Consider the following 15,702-nt stretch of genomic DNA (forward strand, 5'->3'; position numbering starts at 1 on the left):
GTACATCCTCATGAGATCATGGTTCCCTTGAAAGGTACATCTTGAAAATGGCTTCGCAAACATTTCTGCGACCAAACTGTTGTTATATTCTTCTGAATTCTGATTGGATAAGAACTCTAACCTAAAACGGCTGTAAAGAGCTACCACCAAATAGATAAAATGTGTTATGGTAAGTACAAAATATGGAGAATAACTATAAACATGTAAATCCTTTGGAAAAATACATTAAAAATGAAATTCACTTTTGTTACGATTATGATAACGATGTATTTGTAGGGGCGGAGCAGTGGTTAGCTCGTGCGTGACACAGATCTGAGGTCATGGGTTCAAATCCAGCTACCAGCTTTCCTGTGCAGAGTTTGCATGTTCTCCCCGTGCTCGCGTGGGTTTCCTCCGGGCACTCCACTTTCCTCCCACATTCCAAAAACATGCTTCTCAGGTTAATTGGCCGGTCCAAATTGTCCCTAGGTGTCAATGAGTGAGTTGTCTGTCTCTGTGTGCCCTGCGACTGGATGGCAACCAGTTCAGGGTGTCCCCTGCCCACTGCCCGGAGACAGCTGGGATGGGCTCCAGCACTTCCGCGACCCTACTGAGGATAAGCGGCGCAGCTAATGGGTGGATGGATGGATTTGTAATGTTAGGCAAGCAGAGAAGGCCCTGACAGCCCACCCCTGAAAAATACTCTATAATATTTGCAAAATAAATGAAAATTTTTATATTTGGATAATGTATAATGGACTAAAAGAAACAATGCTATATCTGTAAAATATTGTACAGTGACATTGACATATTCTTATTTTGTATTAATTTTATTTTGTTGTATTATAAAAAATGTATTCAACACATTTCTATGTTGTTACCTGTTGCACAGCACAGTGTTTGATTTTAAATCTGATTAATAATCAAACTAAGAAAATACTCAATTGCATTTTTGTCTCTTTTTGTTGGGTTTTATTCAAATATATCCTGTTCAATATCTACAATTCAAGTGTTTTGTTTTTCTCAGGCAACTTGATGGAGCTAAAGGCCTCCTCACCAGGACGTGCATTCAGTGATTCATTGTCCAAACTGTTTATCCTCACAAGGGTCACCGGGGTGCTCGAGCAGGTGACGTGAGGTGTAGTTCGTTTCTGGGAAGGCACAGACATGTTTACAAATAAATCAACTCCATTGTTTGTCATGATTTGGTTAGGAGAGCAACAAATCAACATATATTTTGAAGCATTGGTAACATTGAAGATTTGATAAAAAGGAGGAGGGCTTTAGAAAGGGATGGAATTCTCTTATCTGAGATATACTCTCCCGGCCCTCCTTGCATGTTCAAAATCGATTGATGTCTTTTCGCCTTTTTTTAAAGTGTCTACCAAAGTATACACTTAAAAGCCCCAAGGATAACGGGTGCTAGGCAAAATCTGTGATGTAGAAACCATAGGACTTTTTATGATAAAATTAAATACTGTATTATACACTGAAACCAAAGGACAAATCCCTTTTCACAGGTTCAAGAATATGTCTAACAAATAAAACTTTATACAAGGTAGCACGGCGGCGCAGTGGTTAGCGCATGTGCGGCACAGTTCATGTCATGGGAACCTCCTGCGTGGGTTCAAATCCAGCTCCAGACTTCCTCCAGGCAATCCGGTTTCCTCCCACATTCCAAAAACATGCATTTCAGGTAAATTGGCCGGTCCAAATTGTCCCTAGGTGTGAATGAGCGAGTGAGTTGTCTGTCCCCGTGTGCCCTGCGACTGGCTGGCAACCAGTCCAGGGTGTCCCCTGCCTACTGCCCGATGATTGCTGGGATGGGCTCCAGCACCCCCGCGACCCTACTGAGGATAAGCGGTGTAGCTAATGAGATGAGAACCTTATACATGTTTTTGTTTTTTTTGCTAAAACAAAACAAAACTAGTGTAGATAAGAAGAAGCCGAGAGACGCAGAAAAGAATGATTCTGTCCATTCTCAAATCTCATGAGTGGACTGTCCATTTTCTTAGTTTGGCTCATTTTACTGAAGTTAAGTTTCCCCAAAAATTATCCCTTGGTGCCAAAATGTAAAAATACATTTTTATTTTTTCATTTTAGAAAACTATTTAAAGGATTGGCGCTGCTCATTGCTTAGTGTCAGCCTCTGGGAATGGTTTCAATCTGATACATCACCATGAGATGGCAAGAGTGGCTTTGTTCAGATCTTTGTCCACACACCAAGGAAGCCCCCACTTCCCATACCCGGCAAATGAGTGTGTGTAGGCATAGTGAAGCAGAGTGGTGAAAGTCGTGAAACACTGAGCCCATCGATAAATACAGTTGACTTTTCAACAGAGCATTTTCCTTTTTGAAAAAGTCCCATCGTCATAGTCTGGTCAGAGAGGGATGATGTTACAAGCACGTCCTTAGAAACTGAGTCGCCTGAGGTAACGCGATCATGCAACAGTTCAGTGTTCTTGCAATAAACTATTATTTTGGAAACAAAATGCCCTTGTGTTGTTTATTGAAGGCATTGTTTAGATATTGGAGGTATCACAAATGCAAAAAAAACACTGTAGTGTAAGTTCTGCCTAAAATGCATTCTTTCACAAACAGGAATTTTTCTCAGTTTTCTTGGGAACTAATGTTTTTTAGAAACTAAGAAATGTTCAATAGTTGTTTTCTAAAAAAAACTCCCTAGAGCTAGAGACATTAATGAAAGATGAATGTTCAAGCTGTCTTTTATTATACCCTACGTCTATATACAGGGTTGGGTAGGGTTACTTTAACTTGATTACTTTCAATTACTTGACTCCAATACCAAATATGCAAATAAAAGACAAAAGAAACTAAATATGAATAAAATGATGACTCACAACACGTGGTAAGATTTCTCTCCTGGCTTTGATCTCCGGCAAAACTAACATAAAATGTGACAGAAAAAAAATGAAAATAAATCCAAACAGCTTGCCAACATCATTTCTGCCGTTCCATGTATTCCGTTACTCCCCAAGCCTGCACAAAATGTAGTCATTTTATTCATATTTAGTTTCTTTTGTCTTTTATTAGCATATTTGGTATTGGAGTAATCCAAAAGTAATTGAAAGTAATCCAGTTAAAGTAACCCTACCCAACCCTGATAGATAGATAGATAGATAGATAGATAGATAGATAGATAGATAGATAGATAGATAGATAGATAGATAGCAGGGTTGGGTTACTTTAACCTGATTACTTTCAATTACTTTTAGATTACTCCAATACCAAATAGGCTAATATAAGACAAAAGAAACTAAATATGAACAAAATGATGACTCACAACACGTGGTAAGCTTTCTCTCCTGGCTTTGATCTCTTTGATCTCCGGCAAAACTAACATAAAATGTGACAGAAAAAAAATGAAAATAAATCCAAACAGCTTGCCAACATCATTTCTGCCGTTCCATGTATTCCGTTACTCCCCAAGCCTGCACAAAATGTAGTCATTTTATTCATATTTAGTTTCTTTTGTCTTTTATTAGCATATTTGGTATTGGAGTAATCCAAAAGTAATTGAAAGTAATCCAGTTAAAGTAACCCTACCCAACCCTAATAGATAGATAGATAGATAGATAGATAGCAGGGTTGGGTTACTTTAACCTGATTACTTTCAATTACTTTTAGATTACTCCAATACCAAATAGGCTAATATAAGACAAAAGAAACTAAATATGAACAAAATGATGACTCACAACACGTGGTAAGCTTTCTCTCCTGGCTTTGATCTCCGGCAAAACTAACATAAAATGTGACAGAAACAAAATGAAAATAAATCCAAACAGCTTGCCAACATCATTTTTGCCGTTCCATGTATTCCGTTACTCCCCAAGCCTCATTTTATTCATATTTAGTTTCTTTTGTCTTTTATTAGCATATTTGGTATTGGAGTAATCCAAAAGTCATTGAAAGTAATCCAGTTAAAGTAACCCTACCCAACCCTGTCTATATAGCTAGAGATCTAAATTAATTGTTGGCTGTCAAAAGTGAGCCAAATTGGCAAAATGGTCTTGCACCAGCTCTCTGAAAAAACGTTTGGTATCGAATGAGTTAATAAAATACCTTTCACTGGGTCACATCGGCTTGGACAGTTGTGCCAAACAACATGTCCGACGGATATGCGGCCCAACTTTTTTTGTTGTTGATTCATAGTTAACTACAAAGCACATTTGCTCACACACATCTCGGCAAACATGTGCGTACGAAGGCAGCACATGACACTTGTTTTGAGTTTGTCCCTACACACAATTCAGGTGAATGACACTTGGCTTGAGTCCAAAGCAAAGAGTACGATTGGGAAAGCAAAGAAAAGTAAAGCTACTCCTGCGTGGCCTGTGTTATAACACTTGGCACACTTGGCCATGTTTTTGTGTGCTGTTCAAAAAAAAAGGTGCTTTGGGTTAGGGCCAAACAAGATGCCACTGCTGAATCTGTGTCAGTTACTTTGTAAGGACAAAGGCACCACAGTAAGACACTCAACCAACGTTCTCTCTCATTTTCCACATGTCTGAGCATTCACACAAAGTCTGAGTGTTGATTGAAACCACCCTGAGCAACATCAGCCATGTGTGTGGCAAACCAAACGCTTGTCAGACATGTCCAAAACCCAAGATCAAATCAAGTTAGATGATGCTGGCTTTCAGGCAAATGTTTTTTTTATTTTTAATGAATTCGCTAGTGTATAATTGGACAGGCTGCATGGCCTGCAAGCAATGTTCCCTGTAATTTTCCACGGGTCTGAGCGTTCACACAAAGTCGGTGAGCAACGCTTGAATCGACAGTGAGCAACGGCAATCCCAAGTGTGGCAACTAAGTCATTATCAAACATGTCCAAAACTTGACAGGTCGTACGGCCAACATACCCCATTTGTTTTTACAACAATTCTTTCACAAGTTTTCCAATTCGTTTTTTTCCTGGTATCTTTTGTCGCATAATACTAACATTTTTGGGGGCTTATTTAGTCGGTTGCACGATACACAACTGTATTTAATCACATTTTTTTAGTGGAAGTACAATGTTGGCAGCAAGATTGACTTGGTATAATTGGAAATTATTTGAATGCAACACAAACTTTTTCTTCTTTTTCCCTGTTTTTTTTCCATTTTTTTAATTCCTTTAAGAAAATGTAATTGAGTTTATTTTTCCTATCTGTTACTTTTTTCTTTTTGTTCTCTATTTACTTTTTTTCCTTTGTTTCAGTCTTTTCTTTTTTTCTGGCTTTTTCCTAAATTTCTCCTTCTTTTTTTCTCTTCCCTTTGTTTCTTTTTTTACTCAGCTTTTCACTACTTTTTCATTTTGGTATTTTTTTCCTTTTTTTCTATTCCCCCTTCCTTTAAGTCATTTTGTGCATAATTTTACATACTATTTGGTCATATAGGGATAAAAGAACCCCCGCGACCCTACTGAGGATAAGCGGTGCAGATAATGAATGGGTAATGGGATCTCATCTCATTAGCTACACCGCTTATCCTCAGTAGGGTCGCGGGGGTGCTGGAGCCCATCCCAGCAATCATCGGGCAGGGGACACCCTGAACTGGTTGCCAGCCAATCGCAGGGCACACAGGGACAGACAACTCGCTCGCTCATTCACACCGGCCAATCCACCTGAAATGCATGTCTTTGGAATGTGGGAGGAAACCGGAGTGCCCGGAGGAAACTCACGCAAGCACGGGGAGAACATACAAACTCCGCACAGGAAGATTGGAGCTGGATTTGAACCCACACTGGAGGTTCCCAAGACATGAACCGTCCCGCACATGCTCTAACCACTGCACCGCCCTGCTGCCCAGGTAATGGGATGAAAGAAGTAAAAACAATCTGAAGAGCCGTTTAGGACCCAAAAGAGCCGGTTCCTTTTAGTGAGCCGAGCCGAAGAAGCCGGTTCTCGAAAAACTCTCCTGACTTTACTCAACTTCGTTCTACTTCCACCTTGACATCCAAAAACCTCATTTAGAACACAACGTCAGGGGAACCCTTGTATCTTTAACTTCATGCACTGTAACTTTGATTTAATTCGCTTCTTAATTAGCAATTTTGAGCCCTGATTTTTGTGATCTGGCTAGATTTTCTTGTGCTCTGGGTAGTGCACAATTGCGCACACACGCAGCTTAGAGGGAACATTGCGCTGGATAGATTTCCTTGTGCGCTGAGAATGTGCGGGCAGTGCGCGATTGCCATCGGTTGTTTTAAAATCGTATATTTATCCAAGTAAAATAAAAATATTCTTCCATTATACAACCATTGTAAGATTGAAATATCTCACTTCCTCTATTACATCATGATTGCATAATGTATTCATTTATAACTTCTGAATTATTTTTTTTGTAATCATGTGATTTCAGCTGTGTTTTATTTCATAGTCAGAAGTGGCTTTCACAGCCAATGTTACGTCTATGATCTGTTTTTTTTTAGAGTGAAATACAGGATGAGAGACAGGAAACATCAATTTCAGTTCATGAGGAGTTTTCATCAGTTAAGAATGACAACGCGGAAGATCACATTTGTAAAGTTTAGCTTTCAACTGAATTCAATTAATTTCCTCAGGCCTTAGTCCAGTAATATAGTCATCTCCAAATAGCCGCATGGAAACGCATAGACTTAATCTTGGAAAAATGTGTAAAATTCATGTTTTTTTTTCAGATTTTGATCAAATTTGACTAGGTATCAGGAAAGACTTAGATACAAGCTATTGTATCACCTGTTTTCCAGCTAAGATGCCCATGCTACACTACCCTGCAAGCATTTGATTGCAAAAAAAAAATCAGGCAAGAATATAACCTTTTATTTCTGCGTGTTCCAACTCAGATTACTCAATGTTAGTAGCACTTGCAGAGGTTATTTCAGTTTGGAACAAAAATTAAGAGAAGAAAACCATCCATATTCTCCCAACTGTTCAAGAAAAGCATTCAATTTACTTTGGGTACTTGTTGGAATGTGTGGACGCGTTCTTGAGGATGGGCTGGGCACCCGTATGATGCGGCAGGGGTAAACCAGTGAAAGCTGTCGGGCCCTGCTGTTGAACAAAAGAGTGTTGTGTCACCCTAAACCGAGTGACATGGCCGCTTTCTGGTGTCCCATTTTATCTGGAGGGACGAAAGCATGACCAACTTAGGTGCCAAGGTGCCTAACTTGTTTGGGTGTTTGGGCAATTGGGTTGGCCATAGTCCAAAACATTTTGTGTGTGTTTTTTTGCTATTTTTTTCCCTTTTATTTTCTTTGTTGCTTTGTTACTTGTGGTGTTCCGCAGGGTTCAGTGCTTGGCCCCCTTCTCTTCAGCATTTATATGCTTCCACTGGGTGATATTATTCGCAAGTATAATGTCAGTTTCCATTGCTACGCAGATGACACTCAACTCTATCTCCCGATGGAGGAATCTGCCACACTAAACTGTGGAAATTTGGAGGCCTGCCTCACTGAGATAAAAGAGTGGATGTCACTCAATTTCCTGCGTGTCAACTCTGAAAAGACTGAAATGTTAGTTATTGGTCCATCTAAGTCCCGTGACTTGTTCTCTAAAACCGCTGTGAACATAGACAATTGCCACATCACACAGAGCGACTCACTTAAAAATTTAGGTGTCATTTTCGACCCCGATCTGTCCTTTCAAACACATGTGAAGAAAATTACTAGAACCGCTTTCTTCCATCTCCGTAACATTGCTAAAATTTGTCCTATACTGTCTCAGTCGGATGCGGAGATTATAATTCACGCGTTTGTTACCTCCCGTCTCGACTACTGTAATGCACTACTTTCCGGTCTTCCGATGACCAGACTCAAGAGTCTTCAGCTGGTACAAAATGCTGCAGCGAGGCTTTTAACAAGGACAAGAAAGTACGATCACATCACGCTCCCTCATATCTTTCAGATCTGATCTCCCCCTATGTCCCGGCCCGAAGCCTTCGTTCCGAGAGCGCCGGTCTCCTGGTGATCCCAAGAGCCAAGAAGTGTTCCGCTGGTTCGAGAGCGTTCTCCATCCGGGCACCGGTGTTGTGGAATGCTCTTCCCCCTGAGATCCGATCTGCAACCTCGGTGGAAATGTTTAAATCTAGGCTTAAAACTCACTTCTACTCTATAGCATACGAATAACCTAAACTTCTTATATGTAATACCTTGTGAAGCCCTTAGAGACTAATTGTGATTAAGGGCTATACAAATAAAAATGACTTGACTTGACTTGACTTTGTTATTGTATGTGTTTGTCTTGCTGTCGGTCACCCCTCTTGAGGGATATGACCAAGGTAGATACACACATAATTCATTCATAGATTCATTCATTTTCCAAATCGCTTATACCCATTAGTGTCGAAGAGGAGCTGGTATTCATCTCAGCTGACATTGGGCACTGGGCAGGGGACAACCAGCCAATTACAGGGCACACATATACAGTACAGACAACCTCTCACATATGCATCCTCACCTGGAGACAATTGTGGTCACCAATCAACCATCGAATGTGAGATGAAGCGGATAATAATTTTACTAAAATTAGAAAAATAATATCAGACCAGACGCAGCTCAGCTCATAAACCCATTGGAACATGAATTGCTTTGCATTGACACTGGTAACCACGCCCCAAATCTGGAGATAGGCCGTAAGGCAGGGTCCACTGGTGGGCCAAGTTTACAGCTCCAGGTCTGCCTGAGCTCAGCCTGCAGAAAGTACGCCTCCCCCGCCCGCCTGTGGGAAAGACCAAAGGGGTCGGGTTTGTAGAGAGCCGGGCGGCAGGTAAGGGTGGAACTTAGGCAAACCGATCTCTGGCTATGGACACTGGCTCTTGTGACATGCAATGTCAACTCTCCAGCAGGAAAAAGCTGGTGTGTGAGGTTGAACAGTTCTTACTAGATTGAATTGGACTCACCTCCACATCTAGCTTGGGCTCTAGTACCTGTACTCTCGTGGGCGGTTTGATTCCTTTCCATTCTAGAGTTGCCCGCTGGGTGAGGTGCAGAGCCGTGTGGCTTACAAGTTGCACTGTACATCTGGATTTACCCAAGTAGATGAGAGGTTAGCCTCAAATGTTATTTGTGCTTAAGCACCAAACAGCAGTTCGGGGTACCCATCATTTTTGGAGTCTTTGGAGGGTGTTCTGGAGAGCAACCCCCGTTGGGACTACCTCGACCTGCTATGGGATTTCAACAGACAGGCAATGAAAGTGAAACTTGGAAGGAAGTGATTGGGAGGAACGTCCTTACAAACAATGTTCCTTCTAATTTACCTCGGGTCTGAGCGTTCACACAAAGTCGGTGAGCAACGCTTGAAACAACAGTGATCAACCATAATCCCAAGTCTGGCAAGATAATTCATTATCAAACATGTCCAAAACTTGACATCAAGTTACATGTTGCTGAGTTTCCGGCAATGCAAAATGATTTTTCTCTTTTGAATGAATTGACTCATGTACTATTGCAAAGGTTGTACGGCCTACAAACGCCGTTTGTTCTTACAATTCTTTCACAAGATATCCATTTCTTTTTATTTCCTGACATATTTTGTCGCATAATATTAACATTTTGGGGGGCTTATTTAGTCAGTTGTAAGATACAAAACTGTACTTAATCACATTATTTAGTGGAAGTACAATATTGGCAACAAGATTCACTAGATATCATTGGAAATTATTTGAATGCAACACAAACTTTTTCTTCTTTTTTTCTGTGTTTTTTTCTACGTTTTTGTTATTTTTTTTATTTTTGTTCTCTATTTACTTTTTTCCTACATTTTTTTTCTTTTTTTTGGCTTTTTTCTAAAATTTTCTTTCTTTTTTACCCTTCCATTTGTTTCTTTTTTCTCAGCTTTTCACTACTTTTTCATTTTGGTATTTTTTTCTTTTTTGTTCTATTCCTCCCTTCCTTTAAGTCATTTTGTGGATAATTTTACATAATATTTGGTCATGTTGGGATTAAAGAAGCAAAAACAACCTGAAGAGCTGTTTAGGACCCGAAAGAGCTGGTTCATTGTAGTGAGCCGAGCCGAAGAAGCCAGTTCTCGACATACTCTACTAACGTTACTCAACTTCGTTCGACTTCAAAATACCGCATTTAGGACACAACGTCAGGGGAACCCGTGTATTTTTTTCCTTCATGCACTGTAACTTTGACTTAAGTCGCTTCTTAAGTAATTTTGAGCCCTCATTTTTGTGCGCTGGCTAGATTTTCTTGTGCGCTGAGAATGTGCGAGCAGTGTGCAATTGCGCACGCGCGCAACTTAGAGGGAACACTGTTCCCAACTTTTTGTCTGGACCACAGGGCCGTTACAGAGAACACTAACTACAAGAGTTGAAGCAAAAGTCCAGCCAAAGTTTATCCTGGACAATACATGAGTGTGCTTTGGAGTGGTTCAAGGAAAGGACAGTCCACTCTTCAATCTTCAGTCCATTCACGACAATTTCCATTGAAAAGTTGTGTGACTTTAACCTTTAGCGGCAAAAGCTAGCCAAATACCCAGATTTGGGATATGGACTTCTTAACCATACAAGGTGGTCTGATGAGGCAAAAAACAACTTGTTTGGGATCATTGAAGTCAAGCTTGTTTCAGGGGCGATTGTCTTGATCTGAGGCCACCGACTCACCGTAAGATGACCGTGAAACACAAATTTATGACCACACGACTTTATGACTGCCCATTTGTAGCCAACACATCCGTAGAAGCTGTTTTTTATTTGAGGAATCGCCCGGTGAACCCTGATCAAAGGGTTACCCTGGCCAAAACGTCCTGCTTTTGAGAACGGTTACCAAACGATAGCAGTTAAATTAGGCCCCACAGAGGCTGAGCCTAAAGTCCTGCAAAGGCCATTAGCAGAATTTTCTTTCAGCAGCTCTCTTTGGGGGGCTCTTAGTGGGTAACTTACCGTCTCAATAAAATAATATATATCACCTAATAAATAGTCGGGGGATGCATTATTAGGACCGACTGCGCCTTGCTGTTTTAACGAGGAGCTTTTAAACTGACGCTGATTCCCGATCAGAGGACATGTGGGTGTGTGCGTGTGTTTTCGAGCGCCAAAGAGAGAGCACAACAAGTTTACGGGCAGAGTCCTTTGGCAGGCAGGCCTTGAGGAGGTGCTTCAGAGAGAAATCGATGGGGTCCAATGAAAGACAGGGCAAAAAAACAGGAGAGGAGAGACACACATGCACAAACGGTGGGTTAATGATCGGATGGGCGGCCTCATCAATGTGTAAAAACATGCATGAAGAGGTCAGTCGCTTTTCAGCCCCGTTGCCCTGTACAGGATGGAAAAACATGCAAACATCATACTCACAAAGTCATTCAACATGTACATAGATAGATAGATAGATAGATAGATACTTTATTCATCCCCGTAGGGAAATTCACACTTCCAGCAGTCTACCCCGTTGTTTATTAACAGATGAACATGATGCCCTAGGGGCGCTTGTAGCAAAGCGGATGACGTCACGCCAGTCCAAAAATTCGACATCCCTGCGACAGATGGAAAACTTTTCTTTGTGAAAATCCAGGGATACACCACCTCGTGTTAGCAAGTCCGCCTCCTCTCCGATTCCCCCCGGCTTTCGTGTCTCTGTTTAGCGGCGTTGAAGCCGGATCGCTCCGGGTAGCTCCGGGTGGCTACACGTTAGCGTCCGGAATGCTAAACGTGAGCCACGTTTACGCAAAACACAGCAACTGCGCTTCGATGTTTTCCACCAGCACTCGATGATCTTATTTGGTCGTGAGTTCGCATTTACCATAATTACGGATGGTACCGAAGACTTATAACGCCGCTAGCCGCTTCGCTAGCTCCGGCTCTTCCACGATAGGCCCCTTCATCACGCCGGCACGAGAGTTCTTCAGGGCAAGGAGTTGAAATTCCTTGAATACACGCATTTTTTGTGCGCTAAAACCCATGTCCCATAGGATAGAAGTAATCCATAGTGTAGTTGTCAAAACGGGAAGAAAAAACACCGAAGATAGGAGCAGACAATAAAACAATAGGGCAGCTGCTGGAAAAGGCAGCCGCTCGTGGCAGCGCCGCTTGTTTCAGCTCGTCAAACATCTGTGGAACAACACATAGTACACTACCGTAAATTGCGGACTATAGACCGCACTTGATTATAAGCCGCACCCACCACATTTTAAGAGGAAAACCGATTTTGTACATACACAAGCCGCACCTGAGTTTGTATGTTCTCCCCGTGCTTGCGTGGGTTTCCTCCGGGCACTCCAGTTTCCTCCCACATTCCAAAGACATGCATTTCAGGTGGATTGGCCGATCCAAATTGTCCCTAGGTGTGAATGAGCGAGTGAGTTGTCTGTTCCTGTTTGCCCTGCGATTGGCTGGCAACCAGTTCAGGGTGTCCCCTGCCCACTGCCCGATGATTGCTGGGATGGGCTCCAGCACCCCCGCAACCCTACTGAGGAAAAGCGGTGCAGCTAATGAGATGAATGACAAGCCGCACCTGTATATAAGCCGCATGCGACCACATTTAAACATGTAACACAAACACAAATTTAACCCAAACCCGACTTCAAGTCCCGCGATTGAAAATAAATGGGGGGGGGATTCTTTAAGGGTTATTGTTCTATCTTCTTTATTCATTATTCATTATCCATTATCGGTCAGTTCATAATACGCTACAAAGCCTAGGAGCCGGGACTCTTACTCTCGACCAAAAGGCCAAGCTAAGGTCCTAGCCTTAAAGCCTTGCTGCGATCATTGCGAATGCACCGTTCCCGGAGGTACTGGTCTACCGTGATTCTAACGAATACGGCATTTATGTCAATGTCCTTCATTAAAGTCCACAGTCTAAAAATATTCAGATTAAATGTCCTTAATAAAAGTCCACAGTCCAATAATATACAGCCGGCAAAATGAACGGAAAATGATACCGGTACTTAAGGTTTGATGCAGACCTGCAGAGTCCGGGTCCCGTTGAAAGTAATCCAAGGAAAAGAGTGTATACTTCCAAAGGTAAGGGTGGGAAAAATATATCAGATGAACACATTTACTCACGCAACTCCATTTTCTTTAACCAACTTTTTACCCCCTCTTCTTTTCTTGTCTGTCCCCCACCTTTAGCGGTCCCCACTTAAACTCGGCACCCCGCGTTTGTTCCGCACCTCATTTTTCGTTCATCCATGCAAAACATATCAGAATAAGTGTCTAAAATAAATACAAATAAATACATTACAAAAATATACAGTTGCAAATACATATCATACATGGGTTACACATATTTACAAAGAAAGACGGTACACCGAGAGAGTTTTCAAAGCTTTAATAATATTAATATGCCTTTGACAGTTAATGGTAGCAACACTCGCGCGCCGCTTGCGGCCGTTAGAAAAATGACATAAATTGGCCGCATCACTGAATAAGCCGCAGGGTTGAAAGTTAGGGAAAATAAGTAGCGGCTTATAGTCCGGAATTTATGGTACTTTTGTTACAAACACCTCAAAAAAATGGAGACCTTTTACATGTGAGGTTGCTAAGTATAGTCACTCCTGCTTCCTCTTACTACTATAACAACACTGTTTTTAGCTTGTCTATAGGTTTTCACAGCTCACTGAATGTCATCTCATCTCATCTCATTAGCCGTACCGCTTATCCTCATTAGGGTCGCGGGGGGGGGGGGTCGGGGGGGGGGGGGGGGGGGGGTGGGCTGGAGCCCATCCCAGCCATCTCCGGGCAGTGGGCAGGGGACACCCTGAACTGGTTGCCAGCCAATTGCAGGGCACACAGGGACAGACAACTCATTCGCTCATTCACACCTAGGGACAATTTGGACCGGCCAATTCACCTGAAATGCATGTTTTTGGAACATGGGAGGAAACCGGAGTGCCCGGAGGAAACCCACGCAAGCACGGGGAGAACATACAAACTCCGCACAGGAAGTCTGGAGCTGGATTTGAACCCACGACAGGTTCCCATGACATGAACTGTGCCGCACAAGCGCTAACCACTGCGCCGCCGTGCTGCCCACTGAATGTAAGGGTACATTTTTTCCTGTTGTCTTAGAAGTAAAATTTTGGGGTTTGATGGACAGTCAGGTAAATCATTTAATGCAGGGATGTCAAACTCATTTTAACTCGAAGGCCACACGATAGAACAAACAATCTGTCGGCAGCCGGACTAGTAGATTAAAGAGAAAGAAAAACAGAGATAAACCCTGCTTATGGCTGATCTGCTATTTGGAACCTTAAAGATTTAATTAAAAAAAGGTATAGGTATAGGTATAGGCAAGGGCTCTTAGAACAGTTTGGATTTTTCATCTGAGGGCTTGTCTCCCTGTCCTTCTTGTAAGTTCGAAATCCGTTGATGGCTTTGCTCCTTATAGTTAAAACTGACTAAGTGGTAATAACAAATTTAAAGCGTATTTTTTCACTATACGGTGATACATCTACGAACTAGATACATTTGTCCTCAGATCGTGTTTATGTCTAGAAAATCTCATATCTTGAGCGACCGTCGAGAGGAAACACAGCGGCTCTACGTCAGAAAAAGATAAACACAAGAGCGAGGTGTAAGGTCTGTATGACTCACAACACGTGGTAAGCTTTCTCTCCTGGCTTTGATCTTTTTGATCTCCGGCAAAACTAACATAAAATGCGACAGAAACAAAATGAAAATAAATCCTAACAGCTTGCCGACATCATTTTTGTCTTTTATTAGCATATTTGGTATTGGAGTCAAAGTAATTGAAAGTAATCCAGTTAAAGCAGGGGTGTCAAACCCATTTTAATTCGGGGGCCAGACGATTGACAACATTTTTCTCAGGGGCCGGACTAGTAGATTAGAGAGAAAGAAAAAAAGAGAAATAAATAAGAGAAAGAGAGGGAGAGAAAACGAGTGTGGGAGAAGGAAAGAAAGGGAGAAAGAGAGAGAGAGACTGAGAAAAGAGAGAGAGACAGAAAGTGAGAAACAAAAGAGATAAAAAGAGAAATAGTGAGAGTGAGGAAAGAAAGAGAGAGAAAGAAAGACATCCAAAGAGAAATAGAAAGACAAAAGGAGAGCAAAAACAAGAGGATAAAGAGAGAAGGAGCGAAAAGGAGAGACAAAGAGAAGGGGAGGAAAAGAGAAGGGGAAAGCAAAAGAGAGAGAAAAGAGAGTGTAAAGTAAGCTACTTTTAGTTATTTACAAAAGGAAAAAGGAAAGAGCAAAATAAGGTAAAAAGACACAGATAGAGAAAGGGACAAAGAGGAAGAAAGAAAGATAAAAGGACAGATAGGGGGAGTGAAAGAGATAGAGAGAGTGAGAGAAAAAGCGAGGAAGAGAGATAAAGCGAGAGAAAGAAATACAAGTACAGCATCTTTGCAAGAGGCACCTGGCTTTGGCAACATGAATTGGACATATTTCGACCTGCGGCTCATTTTTCTCTTGCGCTTCTCTCAGCGTTGTCTCGTGGGCCGGATTCAATCCCTCAGCGGGCCTGATACAGCCCGCGTGCCGCTTGTTTGACACCTCTGAGTTAAAGTAACCCTACCCAACCCTGATGACTGGTTAGCATGTTTGCCCCACAGTTCTGAGATCCTGGGCTCAATTGTTGATATCAAACATACTTGGAGTTTGCATATTCCCCCTGTGCCCGAGCGGGGTTTTTCCAAAACATGCATGGTAGGTGGATTGACCAGTTTGAATTGGCCCAGATAGTGAGTACATTTGTGAATGATTGTCCGTCTCTGTGTGCCCTGCGCCTGGCTGGTAACCAATCCGTGGTGTTCCAAAGTCACCTGGGATTGGCTCCAG

Source organism: Urocampus carinirostris, chromosome 6 (genome assembly GCF_059441175.1).
Source record: "Urocampus carinirostris isolate Australia breed hairy pipefish chromosome 6, RoL_Ucar_1.0, whole genome shotgun sequence".
In the NCBI taxonomy this organism is placed as follows: domain Eukaryota; kingdom Metazoa; phylum Chordata; class Actinopteri; order Syngnathiformes; family Syngnathidae; genus Urocampus; species Urocampus carinirostris.